The following is a 22118-nucleotide window of genomic DNA, read 5'->3' on the forward strand; positions in this document are numbered from 1 at the left end:
TCCTGAGTTCAAACCCGGGCTTGGGATCTTTCTGTGTGGAGTTTGCATGTTCTCCACGTGACTGTGTGGGTTCCCTCTGGGTACTCCGGCTTCCTCCCACCGCCAAAAACACGCACCTGGGGATGGATTGATTGGCAAAATTAAATTGGCCCTAGTGTGTGAATGTGAGTGTGAATGTTGTCTATCTGTGTTGGCCCTGCGATGAGGTGGCGACTTGTCCAGGGTTTACCCAGCTTTCTGCCAAAATGCGGCTGAGATAGGCTCCAGCACCCCCCGCGACCCCAAAAAAGGGACACGCGGTAGGAAATGGATGGATGTATCATAGTTACTTCATATTTCACCACATTGCTGAATACATATTTTTACATGTGGCCCAATATGTTGTGGTTTACCTGACACATGAAACATGTTGAATTGGCAGGGGCCACTGTCCATTTCAGTGTGTTTAATATCATTAAATGTGTTTTGTGGCAATTCCGACTTTGACCACAGCCTCAGTTGCTATGGAGAGTGGGGTTTTCCATCATTTTCAGCAGACTGCATTGCAAAATGTTTATCCCTGCACGGTCCTCTCACGCCAGATCCACCCAGGAATGGGACCATAGGAATCCCTTTCCTACTGTAGCACAATTAAAAGCCATCAGGGGGCTTCATACACTCCCCATTACTACCACACACTTTATTTCTGACAGGCAACCCGCACGGTATACACTAATCCTCCATCTTCCCCTGTGTGGACGCCACTGTGTATTCTTGTCGCTCCCAGTGTGAGTCTACAAAGCTTGTCACAGGATCGGCGCTAATGGCTGACGCTTATCACAAACTGCTTTCCAAGTGTCCCACCATCAACGACTGTCCTCTACCCTTCCGTCTGTCCTTCAGCAGGTGTGACAGGCGCTAACCTTGAGCTTGGGAGAACTGCTGACAATGTCGCTTTTTAGCGCCGCCGTGCTGCTTTCAACGTGATGGATTGTTGACAGCTTTCCGCAACACCTGGCCCCGCTGCTTTGTAAGATAAAGGCTCCACACACGCACACACACACACACACACATGAAAAAAAACAACAATGTTACACAAATGGGTTTGCGCTGTAAAAGATTTATTCTGCAGTTCAGTCATTGGACAGGGCCGCCTTTGCAACGAGAAGATTTCAAATCCCAGTTCGAGCTGTCAGATCTATGCTCGGGATTTAAGCTTTGCAATTTCTTGCAACATGAGAAAATAATTTTACGCTTGAAAAAAACGTCTATGATGTTTCACAGGAATCATATTATTACATTTGCGGCAGGATAAGAAGCATGGCAAAAAGCATCAGGAACATCATGCACAACCTCCATTTGACTCATATGTGTGTGTGTGTGTATATATATATATATATATATATATATATATATATATATATATATATATATATATATATATATATATATATGTGTGTGTGTGTGTGTGTGTGTGTGTGTGTGTGTATGTATGTATGTGTGGGGAAAAATATCAAGATTGAGGGAACCCCTCATGAAACAGTTTTGTAGAGATGAAGTAGTCTTGTGATTTTTCCCCACACATACATATCGGTATCGAGCACTATTCTCTGGATAATCCAATCAAGACATATATATATATATATATATATATACAAACCCCGTTTCAATATGAGTTGGGAAATTGTGTTAGATGTAAATATAAACGGAATACAATGATTTGCAAATCCTTTTTAACCCATATTCAGTTGAATGCGCTACAACGATAAGATATTTGATGTTCAAACTCATAAGCTTTATTTTTGTTTTGCAAATAATCCTTAATTTAGAATTTCATGGCTGCAACACGTGCCAAAGTAGTTGGGAAAGGGCATGTTCACCACTGTGTTACATCACCTTTTCTTTTAAAAACACTCAATAAACGTTTGGGAACTGAGGAAAGTAATTGTTGAAGCTTTGAAAGTGGAATTCTTTCCCATTCTTGTTTTATGTAGAGCTTCAGTCGTTCAACAGTCCGGGGTCTTCGCTGCCATATTTTACGCTTCATAATGCGCCACACATTTTCGATGGGAGACAGGTCTGGAAGTCAGGCGAGCCAGGAAAGTACCCGCACTCTTTTACTACGAAGGGACGCTGTTGTAACACGTGGCTTGGCATTGTCTTGCTGAAATAAACAGGGGCGTGCATGATAACGTTGCTTGGATGACAACATATATTGCTCCAAAACCTGTGTGGACCATTCAGCATTAATGGTGCCTTCACAGATGTGTAAGTTACCCATGCCTTGGGCACTAATACACCCACATACCATCACAGATGCTGGCTTTTGGACTTCACGCCTATTACAATCCGGATGGTTATTTTCCTATTTGTTCCGGAGGACACCAGGTCCACAGTTTCTAAATATAATTTGAAATGTGGACTCGTCAGACCTCAGAACACTTTTCCACTTTGCATCAGTCCATCTTAGATGAGCTCGGGCCCAGCGAAGTCAGCGGCGTTCCCTGGTGTTTTTGATAAATGGGTTTTGCTTTGCATAGTAGAGTTTTAACTTGCACTTACAGATGTAGCAACTAACTGTAGTTACTGACAGTGGTTTTATGAAGTGTTCCTGAGCCCATGTGGTGATATCCTTTACACACTGATGTCGGTTTTTGATGCAGTACCACCTGACGGATCAAAGGTCCGTAATATCATCGCTTACGTGCAGTGATTTCTCCAGATTCTCTGAACCTGTTGATGATATTACGGACTGTAGATGGTAACATCCCTAAATTTCTTGCAATAGCTCGTTGAGAAATGTTCTAAAGCTGTTCGACAATTTGCTTACAAAGTGTTGACCCTTGCCCCATCCTTGTTTGTGAATTACTTAACATTTAATGGAAGCTGTTTTTATACCCAATCATGGCACCCACCTGTTCCCAATTAGCCTGCACACCTGTGGGATGTTCCAAATAAGTGTTCGATGATCATTCCTCAACTTTAGTAGTATTTATTGCCACCTTTCCCAACTTCTTTGTCACATGTTGCTGGCATCAAATTCTAAAGTCAATGATTATTTGCAAACAAAAAAAGTTTTTATCAGTTTGATTGGAGCACATACTTGTTGGTCACAAAAAACATTCATGTAGTTTGGTTCTTTTATGAATTTATTATGGGTCTACTGAATATGTGACCAAATCTGCTGGGTCAAAATTATACATACAGCAACGTTAATATTTGGTTACATGTCCCTCGGCAAGTTTCACTGCAATAAGGCGCTTTTGGTAGCCATCCACAAGCTTCTGGCAAGCTTCTGGTTTTATTTTTGACCCCTCCTCTTGACAAAATTGGTGCACTTCAGCTAAACTTGTGAGTTTTCCGACACAGACTTGTTTCTTCGGCATTGTCCACTTTGAGGAGGCATTCTAAAACCTTAAGTCTAGCCTGATTTAGCCATTCCTTTACCACTTTTGACGTGTGTTTGGAGTCATTGTCCTGTTGGAACACCCAACTGTGCCCAAGATGATTTTAGGTTGTCCTGAAGATTTTCAAGGTAATCCTCCTTTTTCATTGTCCCATTTACTCTCTGTAAAGCTCCAGTTCCATTTGAGCAAAACAGGCAGAGAGCATAATACTACCCCCACCGTGCTTGACGGTAGGTTTGGTGTTCCTGGGATTAAAGGCCTCACATTGTGTCCTCCAAACATATTGCTGGGTATTGTGGCAAAACAGCTCAATTTCTGTTTCATATGACCACAGAACTTTCCTAAACAAGGTCTGGTCTTTGTCCATGTGATAACAGATTAAACTAAAATTGAGCTGTTTGACCACAATATGGGCAGCACGGTGACCCAGGGGTTAGTGCATCTGCCTCACAATACGAAGGTCCTGAGAAGTCCTGGGTTCAATCCCGGGCTCGGGATCTTTCTGTGTGGAGTTTGCATGTTCTTCCCGTGACTGCGTGTGTTTCCTCCGGGTACTCCGGCTTCCTCCCACCTCCAAAGACATGCACCTGGGGATAGGTTGATTGGCAACACTAAATTGGCCCTAGTGTGTGAATGTTGTCTGTCTATCTGTGTTGGCCGTGCGATGAGGTGGCGACTTGTCCAGGGTGTACACCGCCTACCGCCCGAATGCAGCTGAGATAGGCACCAGCAACCCCAAAAGGGACAAGCAGTAGAAAATGGATGGATGGATGGCCACAATACTCAGCAATATATTTGGAGGACGTTTTGTGACCAACAAGTATGTGCTCCAATCACTCTATCACAAAAAAATTTGACCCAGCAGATTTGGACACATTGACAGTAGACCCATAATAAATTAATAAAAGAACCAAACTTCATGAATATTTTTTGTGACCAATAAATATGTCCTACTATTACTCTATCACAAAAAAATTTGAGTTGTAGAAATTATTGGAAACTCAAGACAGCCTCATTATGTTCTTTATAAGTGTATGTAAACTTTTGACCACAACTGTAAATTATCTCTTACATCAAAGTTTTATACATAAACATGCAAACTATATATAAATAAAGTTAGTCATGACAAGTTCATGTTGCATCCTCTGACGCAGTAGGTGGCAGTATACACTTTTCAGGTCATGGCTGCAACCCGCCAGTTAAGCAAAAGAAGAAGAAGACAAGCACGACGTTGCTCAATACTTTAAAAAATAAAACCTAATTTTTCACAAAATAAACGGAAAAAGGAAGGAGGCGAAGTAAAAAAGAGCAACAACGTAACCCCGTTTTTCTCCAAGAAAGGTGAGTCGTCTATCATTCAGTCTGTGGTAGAAATGAACCTGTTGGCTAATGTTCATTGTGAAATAACAAGCAGGCTTAAAAATTAACAGTGCTAGCCTACTTAGCACTATTTTAATTAGTGCAGGTAAATGTTTAGCAAGATATTTATAAACACTAATTAATATATAGTCCTTATACGAGACTTAAAGGTGAGCAACACTGTTCAATGTTAAATTAGCATCACATTGCAGGGAGTCACACAAAGTATACTTGATAGTACCTACTAGTGTTGTCCCGATACTAATATTTTGGTACCGATACCAATATTTTGGTGCCGATACCAAAATAATAGGTACTTTTCTAAATAAAGGGGTCCACAAAAAATGCATTATTGGCTTTATTTTAGCAAAAAATCTTAAGGTACATTAAACATATGTTTGTTATTGCAATTTTGCCCTTAAATAAAATAGTGAACATACAAGACATCTTGTCTTTTATTAGGAAATAAGCAAACAAAAGGCTCCCAATTTAGTCTGCTGACATATGCAGTAACATATTGTGCCATTTATCATTCTGTTATTTTGCCAGACTTATTAAAGGCCTACTGAAATGAGATTTTCTTATTTAAACGGGAATAGCAGGTCCATTGTATGCGTCATACTTGATCATTTCGCGATATTGCCATATATTTGCTGAAAGGATTTAGTAGAGAACATCCACGATAAAGTTCGCAACTTTCGGTGCTAAGAGAAAAGCCCTGCCTCTACCGGAAGTCGCGGACGATGAATTCGCAAGTGTGGGGGCTTCTCACATATTCACATATTTAATGGGAGCCTCCAACAAAAAGTGCTATTCCTGACCGAGAAAACGACAATTTCCCCATTAATTTGAGCGAGGATAAAAGATTTGTGTTTGAGGATATTGATAGCGACGGACTAGAAAAAAAAAAAACACGATTGCATTGGGACGGATTCCGATGTTTTTAGACACATTTACTAGGATAGTTCTGGGAAATCTCTTATCTTTCTATTGTGTTGCTAGTGTTTTAGTGAATTAAATAGTACCTGATAGTCGGAGGTGTACGTCCATGGGTGTGTTGACGCGCAGTGTCTCAGGGGAGTCAGGGGAGAAGCGACTTTTTAACCACAATTTTCTCACCGAAACCTGCTGGTTGACATTCCGTCGTGTTTCATGTTCGCTTGACGGCGCTCTGATCCATAGTAAATTTTCACCTCCAGGAATTTTAAACAAGGAATCACCGTGTGTTTGTGTGGCTAAAAGCTGAAGCTTCCCAACTCCATCTTGCTACTTTGACTTCTCCAATATTAATTGAACTAATTGCAAAAGATTCAGCAACACAGGTCTCCAAAATACTGTATAATTATGCCGTTAAAGCAGACGACATTTAGCTGTGTGTGTGTGTGTGTGTGTGTGTGTGTGTGTGTGTGTGTGTGTGTGTGTGTGTGTGTGCGTGTGCGTGCGTGCGTGTGCGTGTGTGTGTGTGTGTGTGTGCAGCGCTCATACTTCCTAAAAACCCGTGACGCCTTGCGTACACGTCATCATTACACCCCGGGAAATTTAAAATTGCAATTTAGTAAACTAAAAAGGCCGCATTGGCATGTGTTGCAATGTTAATATTTCATCATTGATATATAAACTATCAGACTGCGTGGTGGGTAGTAGTGGGTTTCAGTAGGCCTTTAAATAAAACACTGAACATACAAACCAACTTGTCTTTTATTAGGAAATAAGCAAACAAAGACCCCTAATTTAGTCTGCTGACATATGCAGTAACGTATTGTGCCATTTATCATTCTGTTATTTTGTCAGAATTATTAAGGACAACTGCTAGAAAATAAATTATTAATCCAATTGTTCATTTACTTTTATTATCTGCTTATTTTCTCTTTTAACAAGTTCTATCAACACTTCTGTTTAAAATGTAATAATCATTTATTCTTCTGTTGTTTGGATGATACCACAAATTTGGGTATCAATCCGATACCAAGTAGATCAGGGGTGCCCATTACGTCGATCGCGGAGGGTGTGTCAGTCGATCGCCAGCCAGGCTTTTAAAAAAATAGACCTAAAAATTAGCGATCATCAATCTTCACCAAGACGTCACTTGATTGACATTCACGGCACCGGAGGGTCTTGTGAGATGAAGCTGGCTGCTAGGAGATCATTACCAAGAAAAAATGACCGATAGGACGATGAGAAACACTTTTTATTTCAACAGACTGTCGGTCATACCTTCCGTCAAAACTCTAAAGGCCGACTGCACAGTTCCTATCTTCATAATAAAAGCGCTGCTTCATGCTGCCTGCGCTAACAAAATAAAAGTCTCGGAAAGCTGGCGTGCACAAGCGAGCAAGCTACGGAATTTGCCGCCAATGTTTTTCTTGTAAAGTGTTTGGAAGCTGGATAAATAAGATGCCAAAAACCAACCACTTTCATGTGGTATTGGACAGAAAGGACGACTTTTTTTCTCCTCCTTTCAAAAATGTGTACGTTATCATTACGGTCTGATTCCAATTAATGCAAGTCATCAGAATCAGGTGATACACCAACTTATATTCTTGTCTTCATGAAAGAAAGACATCTATCTGTATGTGTTACACATGCTTGTATTATCATTAAACACATTTAACTTGTTAACAAAAACGTCTCTTTCATAAATAAATAAATATAAATGATATATATGAATGAGGTAGATCCCCTCGATTTGGTCAATGGAAAAGTAGCTCGCCTGCAGAAAAAGTGTGGGCACCCCTGAAGTAGATCATACATTGGTCATATTCAAAGTCGTCATTTCCTGAGTGTATAAACATAATATGAATTTAAAAAAACAAACAAAAAAAACGATGTTGTGATGCCAAAAAATATTGACGTAATCATAGTAGTATCGACGAGATACGCTGTTCTACTTGGGATCATGAAAGTGGATGTCAGGTGTAGATCCACCAATGGTGTTTGTCTTGATTGCATTGATTGATGGAAACTTTTATGAGTAGATTGCACAGTACAGTACATATTCCGTACAATTGACCACTAAATGGTAACACCCGAATAAGTTTTTCAATGTTAATCAAATCATTGTGACGTTGGTGAGCTACTGTGTGTAGTGAAGCATGTTTAGCTATTCCTCGTCCTGCAGGGATGATACTTGTAAGAAACTTACTTTAATTGTCGCAATAGAGGCGAAGATTAGTGATTTAGAAGTACCTAAAACCCTGCCGAAGGCGGATGGACGTGACCCGCTAGCTGTCTAGGCGTGTCTTGAAGCACCTCTTCAGTGTTATAATTTCAAATTCATCGTCAGTTTTTTAGACAAAATGCGTCCGTTCTCCCTTTTTGTCTACACACTGTGTCTGCTTGTAAGTACTCCTTGTGTGTGCGCTACCGATCATGAGCCTCTGATCGTAAAACCAGAAATGCCACAACGTGAAGACAACGTGGGTGCGGGACCGGTATTTTCCAGAGGCGGTATCGTACCGAATATGATTCATTATTATTGCGATACTATACTAATACCGGTATACCTTACAACCCTAGTACCTATAGTACCTTGTTACGCTGTGGTCAGGCCTATTTGTTTTTTCTAAATTACAAAACTATCATTAAAAAAACTTGGCAGTAGGTAAGTGCGTGCAGGGACGTCTCTGGCTAAATTGGGGTCCTTAGCAGAACTTTTTCTACATATTTATTCTGTATTGCAATTTTTTTTTAGCCCATCAAACACCAGCAACAAGAAAAAAACCCAAAACAGATAAGAATAAAACAATAACAAGCAGAATTGTATTTTAAGCCCCCACTACAAAATTATTTTTTTCATGTAAAACAATGTTTTACTTCTTAATCAAATCTTTTTTAGGTAATTTAATTGGATTCATTTAATTAATTCAAATTATTGTATTTTTTTTGTTCAATTTGTTTAGATTATTTAATTTAATTTGATGCATGCTTTGCATTAAAACTAATTTATAGGAAATCAATTGTTCAATATCTTTTTATAAGTGCAAAATAACCAATTTACCACAATTAAAATTATTTAGGGGAAATGTTCCACTGTACCCTTATCATAGTAAAGGGGCTAGGGCTCTGGGTCTGTGCTTTTACTGCCATCTACTTTTAGGTCTCTGGGGTATACAACAAGTAAAACATCAATACAGGATTTGAATATTCCAATTTGTGTTGAAACCCTGTTTTCTTTTAAGTTTAGGTTAGGGGCAAACAGTTACAAAATTCATGAACCCCCAAGTTGATTCAATGTTATTAAAAATAAATAGAGCTTCAGCCTTGCAAGTGTTGCCGCAATGCATGTGAATTCAGGCATTTTAGGCCACAACAATCACAAAAAAAAGCCGTTTTGTATGGGTCTATACATTTTCCTTAAATGGCGATCTGATATGAATCTCGAGTAGTGTAGGTGAGCAACACTGTTCAATGTTAAATTAGCATCATTGCAGGTAGTCACTCTTTTTCATCACTTTCACTTTTGTCCACTTCAAATGATGTCCTTAGGGACTAATTGTGTTTAACAACTGAGACGTCAACAGACATTACATCACGTAATTGCATATTCTTCCACTTTAAATGCTTTGTTTACCCAACTCAAATTAGCAAAGCAGAAGAAAAGCTCACACAACTGCTTGTAGAACACAACATAAGAAGACATAAATCATCTACATTTGCAAGTGCTGCATTTGCAATAAACTTTTCTCTATTGTGGGACTAAAAAAGTACATACAAATAAAGTTGGTTTTCCAAATCAGTGTGCAAAGAAACAAAGGCAGCACTTTTGTATGCATGCAATTAATGGGATGTTTTTAGACCTGAATCCCTTTCACAAAGTTGTAAACACATATTTGCTATTAAAATTAATGTTGCTTAGTCAGAGATAGGTAGAGTAGCGAATAAACATACTCGAGTATGAGTAATATGACACAAGTAAAAGTATTCAACCAAAACATTAGTTGAGTAAAAGTACCGTATTTTCCAAACTATACCCATTAATTTTTAGGGGGTAACATTTTTTGTATATATATTAGCTGCACCGTATATATAAGCCGCAGGTATATGTGTTGTGAAATTAGTTATTTACACGGAAATATTCTGTCCATGTTTATTTACATGCCTTTACTGCTTCAAAACGGTGTCTGTGACACGGTAGGAAAACGGCTGATCAAACAAAACAGAAGTCATAAAGGATCCCTTAGCTGCGGAAGTTAGCTCTCCAATCAGGTAAACAGACTAATTAACATATTGATGATTTTACTGAGGAATTTGTAAAAACTGAAACAATACAAAAATAATGCCAATTGTAAGTTAATAAAACTAACAAAGACACTTGCAAACGTGTTAACATATCAGCTAATGCTAACGACACTATCGTCATTACATAACAATAGCACGTACAAATATGCATGAAAACCTTCCTCCAGACATCCCACATGGGACGGTTGTAAGTATAAACAGTTTTAGTTGTATTGTAAATCTTACAAGCGTTGCTTGGAGTGATGAAGTATCCATACGAGAATGGACGGCTCAAAGACTGAACGGCACTTTACTTTCAGTTGAATGCACTCAATGAAAGGACACTGTAGCACCTGTAGGGAGTGAACTTGTCCAAAAGATGGCGCCAAAGCACAAACAATAACACACCTTCTCAGTGCCTTTTCTTGTTTTTTTTTTAAATAAAAAAATTAATAATGGCCTTGCCGTCAGCGAATAAAACTCTATAAATTAGCTCCACAGTCTTGTAAGCTGCAGGGTTCAAAGTGTTGGAAAAAAGTAGCGGTTTATAGTCTGGAATTTAGGGTAAATATTTTGTAAAAAACTTATTTAAATAGCTAGTTAGTAAATGTAACACGTAACTACCCATGTATGGTTTTAACATGATGTGAATACCGCATCTCAACATTTTCTTGTCAACTGATATTACTATAGAAACAAAATGTGGATATAATATAAATTAGTCAGTGTACAGCTGTATAGCAGTATAGATGTACTGAAAATGACTCCACAATAGGATAATAACCGTCAAGCATGGTGGTGGTAGCATTCCCGGCCTATGTGAGTGCTGCCAGCACTGGGGAGCTGCGGTTCATTGATATAAGATAAATTGCTGTGACATCCTGAGGCTGAGCATGTATACAAAATGTATTTTCTGTTGCTTTTAGTGAACTGCCCTGTGATCATCCGTCGTTGGTCCAAACAGAGGAGGTAAGGATGTAATGGTTTGTGTGTGGTCGCAAGTCCGTGTATTTGAGCTGAGCGTCAAAAAGTTTTGGCTGCAACTGAATCGCTAAAAGAAACACATTATACATGATACAAGGATGACACATCAAGGCACTCATGAATTTCTAAATCACAAAATTGTACCAGATTACCAATAACAAAACATGGTTATATGTGGGAAAAAGCAAAAATGTGGATTATTTTCTTGCAACATGACCTCCCTGGCATTAGAGATGGGTATTTATTCCCGGTACAGCGTGGCGCAGTGGGAGAGTGGCCGTGCGCAACCCGAGGGTCCCTGGTTCAATCCCCACCTAGTACCAACCTCGTCACGTCCGTTGTGTCTTGAGCAAGACACTTCACCCTTGCTCCTGATGGGTGCTGGTTAGCGCCTTGCATGGCAGCTCTCTCCATCAGTGTGTGAATGTGTGTGTGAATGGGTAAATGTGGAAGTAGTGTCAAAGCGCTTTGAGTACCTTGAAGGTAGAAAAGCGCTATACAAGTGCAACCCATTTATCATTTATTTATTTACCTGGGAATCAATACCAGTACTCATTGGTACCAATTTTGGGTACTTTTGTGTGTTAATAAATATAATTATTAAAAATTAGTTAATTATGATAACTTTTGCTATATCTTCTTTTATTATACAGTAAAATCCAAAGTCAATTGCTGTATTGGCATCAAACATTTTAACATTACGAGCAGGGGTCTCCAATTCAATTTACCTGGGGGCCGCATCAGGTATTCCACAAGAAATGCTTTGTTAGAAAAATTCCAATCTGCTCAAATGTCTTTATTTTTTTAAAACACAAACTAAGATGAAAAAAAATTAACAAATTATGGACTAATATTTATATATGATATATTTTATTTTTAGGATTAATAATTTTACTGTATTTTTTCGACCATAGGGCGCACCGGATTATAAAGAGCACTGCCGATAAATGGTCTATTTTTCTATCTTTTTTTTCATATATTAGTCGCACCAGATTAAAGGGCGCATTAAAGGAGTCATGTTTTTTTTTTTTAAATTGAAAACAATTCCTTGCAGTCTACATAACATGTAATGGTGGTTCTTTGGTCAAAATGTTGCATGGATTATGTTTTACAGATCATCTTAAAGCCGCTTTCTGATAGTCACTTCAGGATGCGCCGTTTTGTGGGCGGTCTTATTTACATGGCTCACCTTCGACACCATCTTCTCCCCGTCATCTTTGTTGTAACGGTGTAGCGTGCAAGGGCGGCAGAGGAAGAAATGTCAAAACATGGAGATAACTGTTTCAATGACATTCAGACTTTATTTAAATCAATAACGGAGCAGCATCTCCTCATCCGGAAACAACAACACTGTCTGACGGGAACTAATAACTAAAGTTCCTTGGGTGAATAATGTAAACTCACTATGCCGGTATGTTTTAGCGCTTTCATGGCGAGTTTACTGACAGGTATGAGTAAGAACTTTACGCTACTTTATATCAGAAACGGCAACAGCGGAGGAAGAATGTCCCATAACAAGAAGATAGAGAAAAAGAAGTTTATCGACTACGGCGTCGGCACGGACGCGTGCAATTTTTCAGGATTTACGCAGATCCCAAATACAGATCCGCAGGTACCAGACGGTAAGAAAAGTTCCTTTTGCATAATATTGCGAAACAAAATCCCAAAACTTTCATATTAAGTTGGGGGCCACAAAGTATCGTCTCGCTGCGAGTTTGAGATCCATAACCTTGAGGCAGTTTGTTTGAGTCGCTCTCAATGCTGCTGGATTGATGGCCAAATGTTAGTGTAAGGGATGTAGCACTATGAACATTTTATATCATGGTTATTGTGAACAAAATGTGCACCGTTATTATCAACGGAAATTGCAATAATGTTAAATGTGCTGACAAAGTACTTATATACACTGAAATCTTTTTTTTTTTTTAAATAACTAAAATAGATTGACACACTGTCAGAAACCCCACTGTTTGGCATGTTTTATGTTTGTTATGCTTCACTAATACTGTTTTAGTCTGAGTATTGTATCTGTTTAATTGGCTAAACCGTTATTGTTTTAAATATTTAGATTCATTTAAATGAAAAGTGTATTTCAAATAAAATCTATAATTATTTATTTTTGGTTGTACTACATTTTTAAGCAGTCCTTGAACGCACCGTAAAATCACCTTGTCGAGTGTTTCTTGGATCGCTCCTTCTGTGCAAAGACTGCCCTTATGTTGGTTCAACGTGCACAATTGTTCAAACAGTAATTTTTATATAAGTTTAGATTGAGATGTGTCGTTTATTAATGTGTGAAGACATTAATGTCTCTTGTTTTCATGTTTGCATTTACAATAGCGCCGGTCAGTCTGTGAGTTTATCAAAGTGCAGTTATCAATCACGTTTTTTCCATCCGTTTTGATTTTAAAAGGGTAATACCACTAACCGTTAAGAGTTTTACTGCGGTTATGATTATGATAGTTTATCGCTACATCCCCAGTTAGAGCCAACGCAGATTAGTGACTTATAGAAGCCGCTTTGTATATTGTGGAGGGATCAGGTATAAACGTGTGTTATAAGTTCACCATTGTGTTACATGCATTTTCAGTTTGCGTTGGGAGGACTATTTAAAGCTCCAAATTGGTTCACACATTAAAGATGAAGACTGTGAGGTGTGTTCCTACTGTGGCTGCAAAATGTAGAAAGTGTTGTTCATTTTGAGCCTTGTGAACTACTTTTAGTGTTTGTGTGTGCAGCAGTTGAGGCGCTTGTAAGGTTCGCCCATTAAACACCCTCCTCCGTCTGCAGGTTCAAGTGAGGTTTCCGCTTCCTGGGAGCCTTTGTTTCCCCATCTCAAATTTATCAGTGCAATTAGGCGCTCTGCTGAGCATGTACTGTCGGCCCACACTGGGCAAACGTCTCTCCCCCACTGCAGTCTCTGCGGCTGTGTGAGAGCGTGTGCGTGTTATTGTGCATGTGTGTGTGAGGTACAGTGGTCCCAAATTCTGGGCCTTCCATACGTAAGCCTCCTGAAGGATACATTAATTAATTATTCAAATTTTTTTTTGTCCTAAAACACACTTTTACAATAACAGGTCTTGAAAAGGAGGCGTGTTTTTTTATTCAGGGTTGTCATTGCTCAACTTACTGTACAAGAAAAGAAACTGTCCTTTTTTAGCAAATGAGCATATGTTGTGTATCCACAGGGAGCCCAGGAAGTGAAAGTGAAGCCAACACTTCCAAATTGGTGATGACTCTTTGTCCTGTCGCACATACAAGACAAGTCAAAGGTAAGCACATACAAACAAATAAAGGACGGTGGCCTTTGCATGTTTTTAAATAGGGGCCATATTGTTTGTCACTCACATGCTGTTTTAATAATATTAAAAAGTGTAGTTAGACACTATAATTTAATCCAAAACTTGGATTTTAAATATGTCTTTCTCCAACAAATCACTGGTATCTTGTCATCACTACTGTCCTTTGCAAATTGAATGCAAAGTGTGTGAAAAAAGTAGTTTTACTCGTACATGTGCATTACTCATGTCTACCATGAATTAACTTATTCGGGTATTAACATTTAGTGGTCAATTGTACGGAAGATGTACTGTACTGTGCAATCTACTAATAAAAGTTTCAATTAATCAAACAAAAGGGGGCAGCAATACAATTATTGCCAAAATTTAAAAAAGAGGCATTGACAAGGTTTGGAGGTAAAAAACAATTTGGAAAGGTTGACCAACACAAGATTTACAGTAGGTACAGAACTCATATGGAGAATGGGGGGATTGGTGCACAAACAACCACCAAGTGACATATCTGAGCAGATATCCCCATTCTTTTCATGCTGCACTTCCTTCTTTTAGATTCAGCATGCAATCATAAATACACACAAATACCGTGGAACCTGTATATACTACCTTAATTGTTTTTTCAACACAGTTTAAAAACCCCAAAGTCTGTATTGTGAAGCAGAGTTCCCCAAAAAGAGCTATGTAAACATGAATAATAGGTACTAGCCTCGACACAAAAGTCCCTATTTTAGCACAAATAACTGCTGCACACTTTGAAGACATTCTGATTATATATATATATATATATATATATATATATATATATATATATATATATATATATATATATATATATATATATATATACACATATATATATATATATATACATACATACATACACACATATATACATATATGCTATATTACTACACTATAATAATGAATCCTTTTCGGTACGATACCGTCTCGAAAAAATCCAGTCCGCACCCCCCCGCGCCCGCATTGAATTCACGTTGTGACATTGTTGGATTTATGAGCAGAGAAGCATGTTCGGCGGCACACAATCACAGAGTACTTACAAGCAGACACAGCGTGTAGACAGAAAACGGAGAACAGACGCATTTTGGCTTAAAAACTAATTATATAAGTGAAGTTGTAACACTGAAATGCCCTCAGGAAGAGGTGCTTTAAGACACGGCTTGCTCGCTCGCGGCTAACGTCCATCCGCCGTCGGTAGTGTTTTAGCTACTTCTAAATCACTAATCCTCGCCTCCCTGGCGACAAATAAAGTAAGTATCGTCCCTGCAGGACGAAGAATAGCTAAACAAGCACAGGCACTTATTAAGTCAATAGTACTATGATTACATCAATATTTTTTGGCATCACAACATCTTCTTTTGTTTTTTTATAATGTATATTATGTTTATAAACTCTGGAAATATATCCCTGAACACATGAGGACTTTGAATATGACCAATGTATGTTCCTGGAACTACTTGGTATCAGATCAGAAGAATAAGTGATTATTACATTTTAACAGAAGTGTAGATAGAACATGTTAAGAGAAGGTAAGCAGATATTAACAGTAAATGAACAAGTAGATTAATAATGAATTTTCTACCACTTGTCCTTAATAATGTTGACAAATTATTAGAATGATAAATGACACTCTATCTTACTGCATACTTCAGCAGACTTTGTTTTTTTACGTACTAATAAAATACAAGTTGTCATGTATGTTTGTATATTTTCAGTGTTTTGGTTCCATATGATGTTTTTTTATTTATGTTTGGATATAATAATACACTATTTTCTACTCTGCATTATCTTGTGTTGGGTTAACTGTACTACTATCCTTTGAGTATGAATCCTGGCAGTCTGCAGGTGGCAATGTGGTGACTATTAAATATCCCATTTGTGATTTATACCAAGGCACCATTGCTGGACGTTATGAGGCATTAAAAGTACTCCCTCCCTGGGTCGCTGTTCATCGAGCTGAGCTTCTATCAAAGTGAAAAACTGTCGTTCCCAGAATGTCACATCAATCAAATATACCGAATGTTCCGAAAGGTCATCAAGTTCACCATTTTTTCCCCATCTTGACTACTATCTTAAAAACTAATTTCAACCAACCTTGTGCAGCTGTTCTTTAGCATTAGGGACACACATATACAATATATTATTTTTCGGATTTTGTTCTGAGAGTGAACAGATGTAGTTTCTTCAGAATTATTCTTTATTTATACTGTTTTTATTGTAAATTAACTAAATATACAATAATAGCATAACTCCAATCAGTTCACTCAACGGTGTGGTGTCTCTCTGCTACTGGTTATGCAATATAACGACGATTTTATGCAAATTTCCTGTGAGAAAACACGATTATTTGTTATCATTGTCAGGCATCACCTTCAGACTTAACAAATTCAAGAAATTCTACCACATTTGTTATCCAACAAAATGAAGCGTTTTTCATTTTTAAAAGACGATTGATTGAAACTAGGGAATAATCTTGCAAAAGATTGATGTAATTATTATTTTTTGCTTATTTGTCATCTATTTATTGCTGGCATTAAAGCCCGATAAAATGTATGATTATTATTATTTGAATACCTATTAATAAAAAGGCTGCAGCTATTAATTAGTTTAAGTGAGCGATACCTCAACTTAAGAGTGTTTTGCAATTACAGCTGTCTCCCGGGCTAATTGATCTGTTTTAAGTTGAGAGCAGAAATCAATCAATCAATCAATCAAAGTTTATTTATATAGCTCTAACTCACGAGTGTCTCAAAGGGCTGCACAAGCCACAACGGGTTAGCATCCCCGCCCTCAGTTGGCGTAGCAAATGCCACAGTGAGATTCTCCCAAAACATCTGGCCTTACTTGCTACCATTAGCTTATATTAGAGATCGACATTCTTAAAGAAAGTAAGTGTGATGGACAGTGCTGAGAAACGGTTGAGGATATTAATTTAGGCAAAAAAGGAAATTATCAAAAACTTGGTGAATCAGTTGCTAGTCACAGTTAGTCAATATCAAACTGAAGCAGAATGATTCTAACGCCAGCCAATAGTGGTAAAATATCTAAATGCCGGACATTTATCTATGAAATTATGGAGAAGATGCTGATGGTGTGTTCGACGGAGAAGCAGCTGGAAGGAAATATTGTAGAAGTCCACTCTCCAATGTAGTTGCTGTATGTTATTACATTACATCATAAAACAACTATACTTATTAGTAGTACATTCTATTGTATTGTTTTTCATACAATATATCTAAAAGTTAGTTTTCTTTTTAAAAGGCATTTTCCATTTTAAAATTGTCTTTTTTTGGGGGGGACTCGTTCACTTTATTTCAGTGGGCGACGTTGATTTGAGATACAAGTGGTTTGAGTTAAGAACTCCTTTACAGAACCAGTTAAGACTGTAAGTTGAGATAATACTGCAATCGAGGAATTTATCGATTGGTGTGTTTGATTAATCGAGAAATCGGATAAAACACACTTGAGGGAAAATTTAGATTTTTTTTTTGCTTGCTACAGCCTTCATTCTTTTTTTCTAATAAATGCACATTATTTACTTTGAAATTGTACTTTGAACATGTTTGCATTAATAAAAGTCTAAAGCAAACATATTAAAAAGCCCACACAACACCTTTCTAATGTTTTCGCTGTATTGCAGCGGCCGTGCAGAAACTACATCCATGTATTTAAAGTTTTTGCGCACTCCAGGCAGTCTGTATTCTATCAATTTGTATTAGTTTCACTCATTAAACTATTAATCAAAGCTACAGAACATAAATCAAAGCTTTCCTATAATCAAATTAATCGATAAATCAATGTAGCTCTAATTAATAAAGCTTAATCAATTTTTGTTTTAATATGTGTTAAGTTTAATGTTTTGTTTTCTCAATTAAATTCTGCCATACATAACTAATAAAAAGGTATATACTGCAATTGAATATGTGCGGTTTTGTAGAGCATGCATTTTTTCACAGATGGTGTCTCTCATGCACATATGGCGAGCAGACAAACACAAACGGGCAAAGATCCACCTGCTGCGCACTTATGCTCAGGAGATTTATTTTCACACTGATCGAACGGCTATAGTTTGTAGAAAAGTGAATCCGTTGGAATCTACGGAATTTTCCCTTTGGAGACATAAGTTTAGAGAAGTAGCGTTAGCTTAAGAAACGTTCTAGCATATCCTCGGGATGTATACTGTTAGGATTTTCTTAAATCCGATGCTAATGTCGGTAATAATTATCGATACCGGTATTCATTAAAACTCTTAACAATACTGTACGTAATTTGTAGAAATAAAAATGTGGAAAAATGCACATTTTATTATTAGCACTAAAAGTTGTGCACCAGAAAGATTATGATGTAAAAAGGCACATTAGGCAAGTACTATTTTTTTTTTTATCAACACCTGTTTTTTAAATCATAAACGAGTCAACTATGCAAGCTAAAATACAGTTATGTCATCATTTTGTAAAGACCACACAGATCCATCACTGTGTTTCTACACTTAATATATCATCCATCCATTTTTTACCGCTTGTCCCTATAATAACTTTGAAAATATTGGTAATAAAATAATAAAGTAAAATAATATTAATGTATACTATTCATGTTCATTCACAGACCCTAAACATGATATCTCATATCAAACATATAATATAAATCAATCCAATCAATTTTCATGTTAGGTGGATGTATATTTTGTAAGAATATACATTATTTGTGTTTATGTTGCACACAGACTAGTGTTGTCTAGAAGGTCTACTTCTCGAACCTATCCGCTGAAGACCAACAACATCATAAAGCTTACACGTCTGTAGCTGACTGTCCTCAGAGTTCCAGGAGATATTTTAAGATATGTAGCGTAGCCTTCTTTTCGAGTAATGAGGTTTTTCCTTCATGAAAAACTTCAAAAGTGACCGTTTCAGTGCATAAATGTAGCAAACCAGTGAGGACTTTGACCGATTTTTCTCACATTCGGTGCTAATGAACAGGCTCTGGGGACACATGTTCATTAAAAATGCATCATTAAAAAGTCAATTTTGCATTATAGGGGACATTTAAATGAGTCGTTTACCAAAACATGAACTTGTTTCAAAGGCTTCAGGTGACGTTGAGTGGATCCACTTGTGGTCCTGAGGTGTTTGTCGGTCTGCATGGTGTTTTCCATCTCAGTGCACATGGGTGCAAATGTCACTACTCATTGACTTCATCTGGATAAAGTACACTCAAACACAACCCCGGACGTAACACACATGCACACACTTTCGTTACACAACCCATGTAGACACATGCACAACATATACAGCGCATATTTAACACTGTTAAAACCTGTGAAACACAACTATCGATTTTAAATGCACACTTATAGCGTACACAAAATGTTGTCCTGGTTTTACATTGTTGTGATTCGACTTCTTATGGTTACAAACGCACTTCCATAAATTAGAGACAAGAACAACTGGTTCCGGATGTGCCTCGGAAAAATACATAGGCAAATTAATTTGTAGTTGTGTTGCTAAACTGAAGAATTGTTTGCTCTTTTTAGTTATATACTGTATTTTATAATAATTATGTTTTAAACTTTTTTTTTTTTCTTTGAGTAGCCGGATCATCGACTGGATTCACGAATAATTCTCTCTATGCGGTCTTTGGTTGCTATTCTAATTCTTTATTTTGATATTTCTTTAGTGATCTTTGATATATTTAAAACTTTTTTTTTTAAATGTCGATGCCGCAACTTATTTTGCTAGTTTACTGTTTGTGACCCATGTGCCATTGTGACCCATGTGCGGAAGTGCTGATTATTTCATAATACGATAATATACCTTCCGCCCGATTGTAGCTGAGATTGTAGCCAGCGCCCCCCGCAACCCCGAAAGGGAATAAGCGGTTGAAAATGGATGGATGGATGGACGATAATATACATGTATTATCGTATAACAAATTTTTTGCAGCCCTGTATGAACTCGGAATATTATTATTATTAATTTTTTGGGGATAATATAGGTTTACAAAACAAAATAAATGTACTATAAATAAGAAAATAAAACTGATATAAACATGTAACATATTTGACAACTCTTATTAATGATGACTGTAAGGAGGAGGGAGGAATACATCTTGAGGAGATCCGCCATTCTTTATCAAAGTGCTGGCAAGGTTCTTTGGCCCAACAATTACTTTTTTTAACAGTCGCACATAATAAAAAAAACTCTAAAACTGAGTTACTGATATTATGGGTTTAATGGGTAAAGGAAAATGAGTAGACGGACTACAATATGATAGGTACTTTGAACGATTCTTTACTTATGAGCTAATGTCATCATCAATATAGGACAATATGGTAAATTATTGGGTCTGCATACACTAAGTACAGAAAAACAGAGGAAGTGATTGTCAATATTGATAGATGATTGGCTAAACATAGCTTCTGGATGCAAGATGTGGCTGTCCATGTATAACAGTGATTCTTAAACTGTGGTACGAGTACTACTAGTGGTACACGGGCTCAATTTAGTAGTACGCTAAAGAGGTCTGTAACTATGTACTGCATATGTTGATGTTTGTGCATTGTGTGTAATGTTACAGTGGCCAAACTTGTTAAATAAAACTTCTGCCTTGTTTTTAATGAACACTTAGGCATATTATGCTACTGCATTTTAATGTTTTTCATTATCGTGGTAATTGGAGAAGCAAGTGTTTTCTGAGGTGGTACTCGGTGAAAAAAATTTCACAACCACTGTTGTGTAAGATTTGGCCATATTTTTGTTACAGCCTTATTGGAAAAATTAATAAATACATTTTTCTCCTAACAGTTCTACAGACAATGCCCCGCAAGGACAATGTTAGAATGGTGTTTTTTTAATTTTGCAAATGTATTAAAAATAAAAAAAACATGTGCATAAGAATTCACAGCATTTGCTCAATACTTTATTGATGCATTTTTGGCAGTAATTACAGCCTGAAGTATTTTTTAATACTAATAATAATAATAATAAAAAATACCTTTATTGTCGCCGAGGAGAAATGTGTCTTGGACATCAAGACACAGCGTTTACCATACATACATACAGTTCATCCGACAATACAGTGACGACAGTTAACAGTGCGCAGGTATATTAGTTAGTGATGAGATCACACATACACTCTACCTGTATTGCAGTATCCCAATATTGCACTCCTTATTATTGCATCCGGTTATTACAGTAGTTTTGTGTTGTTGAGTGGTTTGATTGCCAGTGGGACAAAGGAAAATCTATACTTGTTGAGTGTGTATTTTGCTGTTCTGTACCATTTGGCATCAGCACAATTTCACTATGAAGTATGTGTTGTGGGTCACGGGTGATTTTAAGACCCTGCTTCCTCACGGTATTGTCGAAGATTTCTCCAAGGCAACAAGGGGGCTGCCCGCCAATTATTTTACCAGCCCTCTTGATAAGGTTGTGTTTTGAGTTTGACAGACAGATTTCCAAACTATGTGGAGATGCCTTAACGGATGATAGATTGAATGTTTTCCTTCTAAAACATGATATTGCTCGCCACACCATGGACCCTGAGCCTCCTATACGAATACGATGCCACATCCAGGATGTGTCTGCCGCTTCACTTACTGTAGAGATGATATTTGCCTGGAGATGAACGGTACCTGGTTTCCTCCAAACCTGGCATTCACGAGTTAAATTTTTGTCTCATCAGACCAGATAATTTTGTTTCTCATGTTCTGAGAGTCTTTCAGTTGCTTTTTGGCAAACTTGTATTTATTTTTTTTTACTAAGAAATTGTTTCCATCTGGCCACTGTACAATAAAGGCCCAATTGATGGTTTTGATAGTTGTCCTTCTGGAAGGTTTTCCTCTCTCCACAGAAGTTGT

General features: G+C 37.5%; 1 long non-coding RNA gene across 1 annotated transcript; it reads left to right on the plus strand.

Annotated features, from left to right (window-relative positions):
* Positions 1-4449: 4449 nt before the first annotated feature.
* Positions 4450-21104, plus strand: LOC133541401 (uncharacterized). The gene is made up of 4 exons (XR_009803866.1): positions 4450-4727; positions 10889-10931; positions 14135-14218; positions 21064-21104. It is a non-coding gene; the product is annotated as an uncharacterized LOC133541401 (long non-coding RNA).
* The last annotated feature ends 1014 nt before the right edge of the window (positions 21105-22118 follow it).

Source organism: Nerophis ophidion, linkage group LG23 (assembly GCF_033978795.1).
Source record: "Nerophis ophidion isolate RoL-2023_Sa linkage group LG23, RoL_Noph_v1.0, whole genome shotgun sequence".
Classification (NCBI taxonomy): Eukaryota; Metazoa; Chordata; class Actinopteri; order Syngnathiformes; family Syngnathidae; genus Nerophis; species Nerophis ophidion.